Source organism: Pagrus pagrus (assembly GCF_965226575.1).
Source record: "Pagrus pagrus genome assembly, chromosome: 6".
Taxonomy (NCBI): domain Eukaryota; kingdom Metazoa; phylum Chordata; class Actinopteri; order Spariformes; family Sparidae; genus Pagrus; species Pagrus pagrus.
In genome coordinates, this window is record NC_140190.1 from 28160273 (window position 1) to 28168829 (window position 8557).

Consider the following 8557-nt stretch of genomic DNA (forward strand, 5'->3'; position numbering starts at 1 on the left):
ACCACAACAACTGCTGCAGCTCCAACAACTACCACAACTACTGCAGCTCCTACAACAACAACTGCTGCAGCTCCAACAACTACAACAACTGCAGCTTCAACTACCACAACTACTGCAGCTCCAACAACGACAACTAATGCAACTCCAACCACAACAACTACTGCTGCTCCTACCACCACAACTACTGCAGCTCCGACCACCGCAACTACTGCAGCTCCAACAACTACAACTACTGCAACATCAATCACTACAACTACTGCAGCTTCAACTACCACAACTACTGCAGCTCCAACAACAACTAATGCAGCTCCTACCACAGCAACTACTGCAGCTCCAACTACGACAACTACTGCAGCTCCTACCACAACAACAACTGCAGTTCCAACAACTACAACAACTGCAGCTCCAACTAGCACAACTACTGCAGCTCCGACCACCGCAAATACTGCAGCTCCAACCACCACAACTACTGCAGCTCTGACCACCACAAATACTGCAGCTCCAACCACAACAACTACTGCAGCTTCAACTACCACAACTACTGCAGCTCCGACCACGACAACTACTGCAGCCTAAACCACAACAACTACTGCAGCTCCAACTACCACAACTACTGCAGCTCCTACCACCACAACAACTGCAGCTCCAAGAACTGCAACAACTGCAACTCCAACTACTGCAACTACTACAGCTCCAACTACCACAACCACTGCAGCTCCTACCACCACAACTACTGCAGCGCCATCCACCACAACTGCTGCAGCTCTGACTACCACAAATATTGCAGCTCCAACCACAACTACTACTGCAGCTCCAACTACCACAACTACTGCAGCTCAGACAACTACAACAACTGCAGCTCCTACCACAGCAACTACTGCAGCTCCAACTACGACAACTACTGCAGCTCCTACCACAACAACAACTGCAGCTCCAACAATTACAACTACTGCAACATCAACCACCACAACTACTGCAGCTCTGACAACCACAAATACTGAAGCTCCTACCACCACAAGTACTGCAGCTCCAACAACTACAACAACTGCAGCTCCAACTACCACAACTACTACAGCTGCAACTACCACAACTACTGCAGCTCCTACCACCACAACTACTGCAGCTCCATCCACCATAACTACTGCAGCTCTGACTACCACAAATATTGCAGCTCCAACCACAACAACTACTGCAGCTTCGACTACCACAACCACTGCAGCTCCTACCACAACAACTGCTGCAGCTCCAACAACTACCACAACTACTGCAGCTCCTACAACAACAACTGCTGCAGCTCCAACAACTACAACAACTGCAGCTTCAACTACCACAACTACTGCAGCTCCAACAACGACAACTAATGCATCTCCAACCACAACAAATACTGCAGCTCCTACCACAACTACTGCAGCTCCGACCACGACAACTACTGCAGCCCAAACCACAACAACTACTGCAGCTCCAACTACCACAACTACTGCAGCTCCTACCACCACAACAACTGCAGCTCCAAGAACTGCAACAACTGCAACTCCAACTACTGCAACTACTACAGCTCCAACTACCACAACCACTGCAGCTCCTACCACCACAACTACTGCAGCGCCATCCACCACAACTGCTGCAGCTCTGACTACCACAAATATTGCAGCTCCAACCACAACTACTACTGCAGCTCCAACTACCACAACTACTGCAGCTCCGACAGCTACAACAACTGCAGCTCCTACCACAGCAACTACTGCAGCTCCAACTACGACAACTACTGCAGCTCCTACCACAACAACAACTGCAGCTCCAACAATTACAACTACTGCAACATCAACCACCACAACTACTGCAGCTCTGACAACCACAAATACTGAAGCTCCTACCACCACAAGTACTGCAGCTCCAACAACTACAACAACTGCAGCTCCAACTACCACAACTACTACAGCTGCAACTACCACAACTACTGCAGCTCCTACCACCACAACTACTGCAGCTCCATCCACCATAACTACTGCAGCTCTGACTACCACAAATATTGCAGCTCCAACCACAACAACTACTGCAGCTTCAACTACCACAACCACTGCAGCTCCTACCACAACAACTGCTGCAGCTCCAACAACTACCACAACTACTGCAGCTCCTACAACAACAACTGCTGCAGCTCCAACAACTACAACAACTGCAGCTTCAACTACCACAACTACTGCAGCTCCAACAATGACAACTAATGCAACTCCAACCACAACAACTACTGCTGCTCCTACCACCACAACTACTGCAGCTCCGACCACCACAACAACTGCAGCTCCTACCACAGTAACTACTGCAGCTCCTACCACCACAATCACTGCAGCTCCAACAACTACAACAACTGGAACTCCAACTACCGCAACTACTACAGCTCCAACTACCACAACTACTGCAGCTCCATCCACCACAACTGCTGCAGCTCTGACTACCAGAAATATTGCAGCTCAAACCACAACAACTACTGCATCTCCCACTACCACAACTACTGCAGTTCCGACCACCACACATACTGCAGCTCCAACAACTACAACAACTGCAGCTCCATCAACCACAACTGCTGCAGCTCTTACTACCACAACTACTGCAGCTTCGACTACCACAACAACTGCAGTTCCAACAACTACAACAACTGCAGCTCCAACTAGCACAACTACTGCAGCTCCGACCACCGCAAATACTGCAGCTCCATCCACCACAACTACTGCAGCTCCTACCACAACTACTGCAGCTCCGACCACGACAACTACTGCAGCCCAAACCACAACAACTACTGCAGCTCCAACTACCACAACTACTGCAGCTCCTACCACCACAACAACTGCAGCTCCAAGAACTGCAACAACTGCAACTCCAACTACTGCAACTACTACAGCTCCAACTACCACAACCACTGCAGCTCCTACCACCACAACTACTGCAGCGCCATCCACCACAACTGCTGCAGCTCTGACTACCACAAAGATTGCAGCTCCAACCACAACTACTACTGCAGCTCCAACTACCACAACTACTGCAGCTCCGACAACTACAACAACTGCAGCTCCTACCACAGCAACTACTGCAGCTCCAACTACGACAACTACTGCAGCTCCTACCACAACAACAACTGCAGCTCCAACAATTACAACTACTGCAACATCAACCACCACAACTACTGCAGCTCTGACAACCACAAATACTGAAGCTCCTACCACCACAAGTACTGCAGCTCCAACAACTACAACAACTGCAGCTCCAACTACCACAACTACTACAGCTGCAACTACCACAACTACTGCAGCTCCTACCACCACAACTACTGCAGCTCCATCCACCATAACTACTGCAGCTCTGACTACCACAAATATTGCATCTCCAACCACAACAACTACTGCAGCTTCAACTACCACAACCACTGCAGCTCCTACCACAACAACTGCTGCAGCTCCAACAACTACCACAACTACTGCAGCTCCTACAACAACAACTGCTGCAGCTCCAACAACTACAACAACTGCAGCTTCAACTACCACAACTACTGCAGCTCCAACAACGACAACTAATGCAACTCCAACCACAACAACTACTGCTGCTCCTACCACCACAACTACTGCAGCTCCGACCACCACAACAACTGCAGCTCCTACCACAGTAACTACTGCAGCTCCTACCACCACAATCACTGCAGCTCCAACAACTACAACAACTGGAACTCCAACTACCGCAACTACTACAGCTCCAACTACCACAACTACTGCAGCTCCATCCACCACAACTGCTGCAGCTCTGACTACCAGAAATATTGCAGCTGAAACCACAACAACTACTGCATCTCCCACTACCACAACTACTGCAGTTCCGACCACCACACATACTGCAGCTCCAACAACTACAACAACTGCAGCTCCATCAACCACAACTGCTGCAGCTCTTACTACCACAACTACTGCAGCTTCGACTACCACAACAACTGCAGTTCCAACAACTACAACAACTGCAGCTCCAACTAGCACAACTACTGCAGCTCCGACCACCGCAAATACTGCAGCTCCATCCACCACAACTACTGCAGCTCTGACCACCACAAATACTGCAGCTCCAACCACAACAACTACTGCAGCTTCAACTACCACAACTACTGCAGCTCCTACCACAACAACTGCTGCAGCTCCAAATACCACAACTACTGCAGCTCCTACAACAACAACTGCTGCAGCTCCAACAACTACAACAACTGCAGCTTCAACAACCATAACTACTGCAGCTCCAACAACGACAACTAATGCAACTCCAACCACAACAACTACTGCAGCTCCTACCACCACAACTACCGCAGCTCCGACCACCACAACTACTGCAGCTCCTACCACAGTAACTAATGCAGCTCCAACTACCACAACTATTGCAGCTCCTACCACAACAACTGCAACTCCAACAACTACAACAAATGCAGCTCCAACTACCACAACTACTGCAGCTCCGACAACCGCAACTACTGCAGCTCTGACTACCACAAATACTGCAGCTCCTACCACCACAACTACAGTAACATCAACTACCACAACTACTGCAGCTCTGACAACCACAACTGCTGCAGCAACTCCTACCACCACAACTACTGCAGCTCCAACAACTACAACAACTGCAGCTCCAACTACCACAACTACTACAGCTCCAACTACCACCACTACTGCAGCTCCATCCACCACAACTGCTGCAGCTCTGACTACCAGAAATATTGCAGCTCAAACCACAACAACTACTGCATCTCCCACTACCACAACTACTGCAGTTCCGACCACCACACATACTGCAGCTCCAACAACTACAACAACTGCAGCTCCATCAAAAACAACTGCTGCAGCTCTTACTACCACAACTACTGCAGCTTCGACTACCACAACTACTGCAGCTACAACTACCACAACTACTGCAGCTCCAACAACTACAAGTACTGCAACATCAACTACCACAACTACTGCAGCTCTGACAACCACAACTGCTGCAGCTCCCACCACCACAACTGCTGCAGCAGCTTCATCCACCACAACTGCTGCAGCTCTGACTACCAGAAAAACAGCATCTCCTGCCACCACAACTACTGCAGCTCAAACAACTACAACAACTGCAACTCCAACTACCACAACTACTGCAGCTCCTACCACCACAACTACTGCAACATCAACTACCACAACTACTGCAGCTCTGACAACCACAACTGCTGCAGCAGCTCCTACCACCACAACTACTGCAGCTCCAACAACTACAACAACTGCAGCTCCAACTACCACAACTACTACAGCTCCAACTACCACAACTACTGCAGCTCCATCCACCACAACTGCTGCAGCTGTGACTACCAGAAATATTGCAGCTCAAACCACAACAACTACTGCATCTCCGACTACCACAACTACTGCAGTTCCGACCACCACAACTACTGCAGCTCCAACAACTACAACAACTGCAACTCCAACTACTGCAACTACTACAGCTCCAACTACCACAACTACTGCAGCTCCTACCACCACAACTACTGCAGCTCCATCCACCACAACTGCTGCAGCTCTGACTAGCACAAATATTGCAGCTCCAACTACCACGACTGCTGCAGCCCCTGCCACCACAACTACTGCAGCTCCAACCACCACAACTACTGCAGCTCGGACTACCACAACTACTGCAGCTCCGACCACCACAACTACTGCAGCTCCAACAACTGCAGCTCCAACTACCACAAGCACTGCAGCTCCAACAATGACAACTACTGCAACTCCAACCACAACAACTACTGCAGCTCCAACCACCACAACTACTGTAGCTCCAACTACCACCACTACTGCATCTCTAACCACAACAACAACTCCAGCTCCTACCACCACAACAAGTGCAGCTCCAACCACAACAACTACCGCAGCTCCTACCACCACAACAACTGCAGCTCCAACCACCACAACTACTACAGCTCTGACTACCACAACTACTACAGCTCCTAGCATAACAAATACTGGGGCTCTAACTACCACAACTACTGCAGCTCCAACTACCACAGCTACTGCAGCTCCTACAACAACAACTGCTGCAGCTCCAACAACTACACCTACTGCAGCTTCAACTACCACAACTACTGCAGCCCTAATCACAACAACTACTGCAGCTCCAACAACAACTACTCCTGTTCCAACTACCACAAGAACTGCAGCTCCAACTACCACAACAACAACTGCAGCTCCTACCACCACAACAAATGCAGCTCCAACCACAACAACTATCGCAGCTCCTACCACCACAACTACTGCAGCTCCAACCACCACAACTACTACAGCTCCGACTACCACAACTACTACAGCTCCTACCATAACAAATACTGGGGATCTAACTACCACAACTACTGCAGCTCAAACTACCACAACTACTGCAGCCCTAATCACAACAACTACTGCAACTCCAACCACAACAACTACTGCAGCTCCAACTACCACAACTACTGTAGCTCCAACTACCACCACTACTGCATCTCTAACCACAAGAACTACTGCAGCTCCAACCATCACCACTCCTGCAGTTCCTACCACAACAACAACTGCAGCTCGTACCACCACAACAACTGCAGCTCCAACCACAACAACTACCGCAGCTCCTACCACCACAACTACTGCAGCTCCAACCACCGCAACTACTACAGCTCTGACCACCACAACTACTACAACTCCTACCATAACAAATACTGGGGCTCTAGCTACCACAACTACTGCAGCTCCTACAACAACAACTGCTGCAGCTCCAACAACTACAACTACTGCAGCTCCAACTACCACAACTACTGCAGCCCTAATCACAACAACTACTGCACCTCCAACAACAACTACTCCTGTTCCATCTCCCACAAGAACTGCAGCTCCAACTACAACAAAAACAACTGCAGCTCCTACCACCACAACAACTGCAGCTCCAACCACCACAACTACTGCAGCTCCAACTACCACAACTACTGCAGCCCTAATCATAACAACTACTGCAGCTCCAACAACAACTACTCCTGTTCCAACTACCACAAGAACTGCAGCTCCAACTACCACAACAACAACTGCAGCTCCTACCACCACAACAACTGCAGCTCCAACCACATCAACTACCGCAGCTCCTACTACCACAACTACTGCAGCTCCAACCACCACAACTACTACAGCTCCGACTACCACAACTACTACAGCTCCTACCATAACAAATACTGGGGCTCTAACTACCACAACTACTGCTGCTCCAACTACCACAACTACTGCAGCTCCTACAACAACAACTGCTGCCGCTCCAACAACTACAACTACTGCAACATCAACCACCACAACTACTGCAGCTCTGACAAGTACAACAACTGCAGCTCCAACCACCACAACTACTACAGCTCCAACCATAACAAATACTGGGGCTCTAACTACCACAACTACTGCAGCTCCAACTACCACAACTACTGCAGCTCCTACAACAACAACTGCTGCAGCTCTAACTACCACAACTACTGCAGCTCTAACTACCACAACTACTGCAGCTCCAACTACCACACCTACTGCAGCCCTAATCACAACAACTACTGCAACTCCAACCACAACAACTACTGCAGCTCCAACTACCACAACTACTGTAGCTCCAACTACCACCACTACTGCATCTCTAACCACAAGAACTACTGCAGCTCCAACCATCACCACTCCTGCAGTTCCTACCACAACAACAACTGCAGCTCGTACCACCACAACAACTGCAGCTCCAACCACAACAACTACCGCAGCTCCTACCACCACAACTACTGCAGCTCCAACCACCACAACTACTACAGCTCTGACCACCACAACTACTACAGCTCCTACCATAACAAATACTGGGGCTCTAACTACCACAACTACTGCAGCTCCTACAACAACAACTGCTGCAGCTCCAACAACTACAACTACTGCAGCTCCAACTACCACAACTACTGCAGCCCTAATCACAACAACTACTGCACCTCCAACAACAACTACTCCTGTTCCATCTACCACAAGAACTGCAGCTCCAACTACAACAAAAACAACTGCAGCTCCTACCACCACAACAACTGCAGCTCCAACCACAACAACTACCGCAGCTCCAACCACCACAACTACTGCAGCTCCAAATACCACAACTACTGCAGCTCCTACAACAACAACTGCTGCAGCTCCAACAACTACAACTACTGCAGCTCCAACTACCACAACTACTGCAGCCCTAATCACAACAACTACTGCAGCTCCAACAACTACTCCTGTTCCAACTACCACAAGAACTGCAGCTCCAACTACCACAACAACAACTGCAGCTCCTACCACCACAACAACTGCAGCTCCAACCACATCAACTACCGCAGCTCCTACTACCACAACTACTGCAGCTCCAACCACCACAACTACTACAGCTCCGACTACCACAACTACTACAGCTCCTACCATAACAAATACTGGGGCTCTAGCTACCACAACTACTGCTGCTCCAACTACCACAACTACTGCAGCTCCTACAACAACAACTGCTG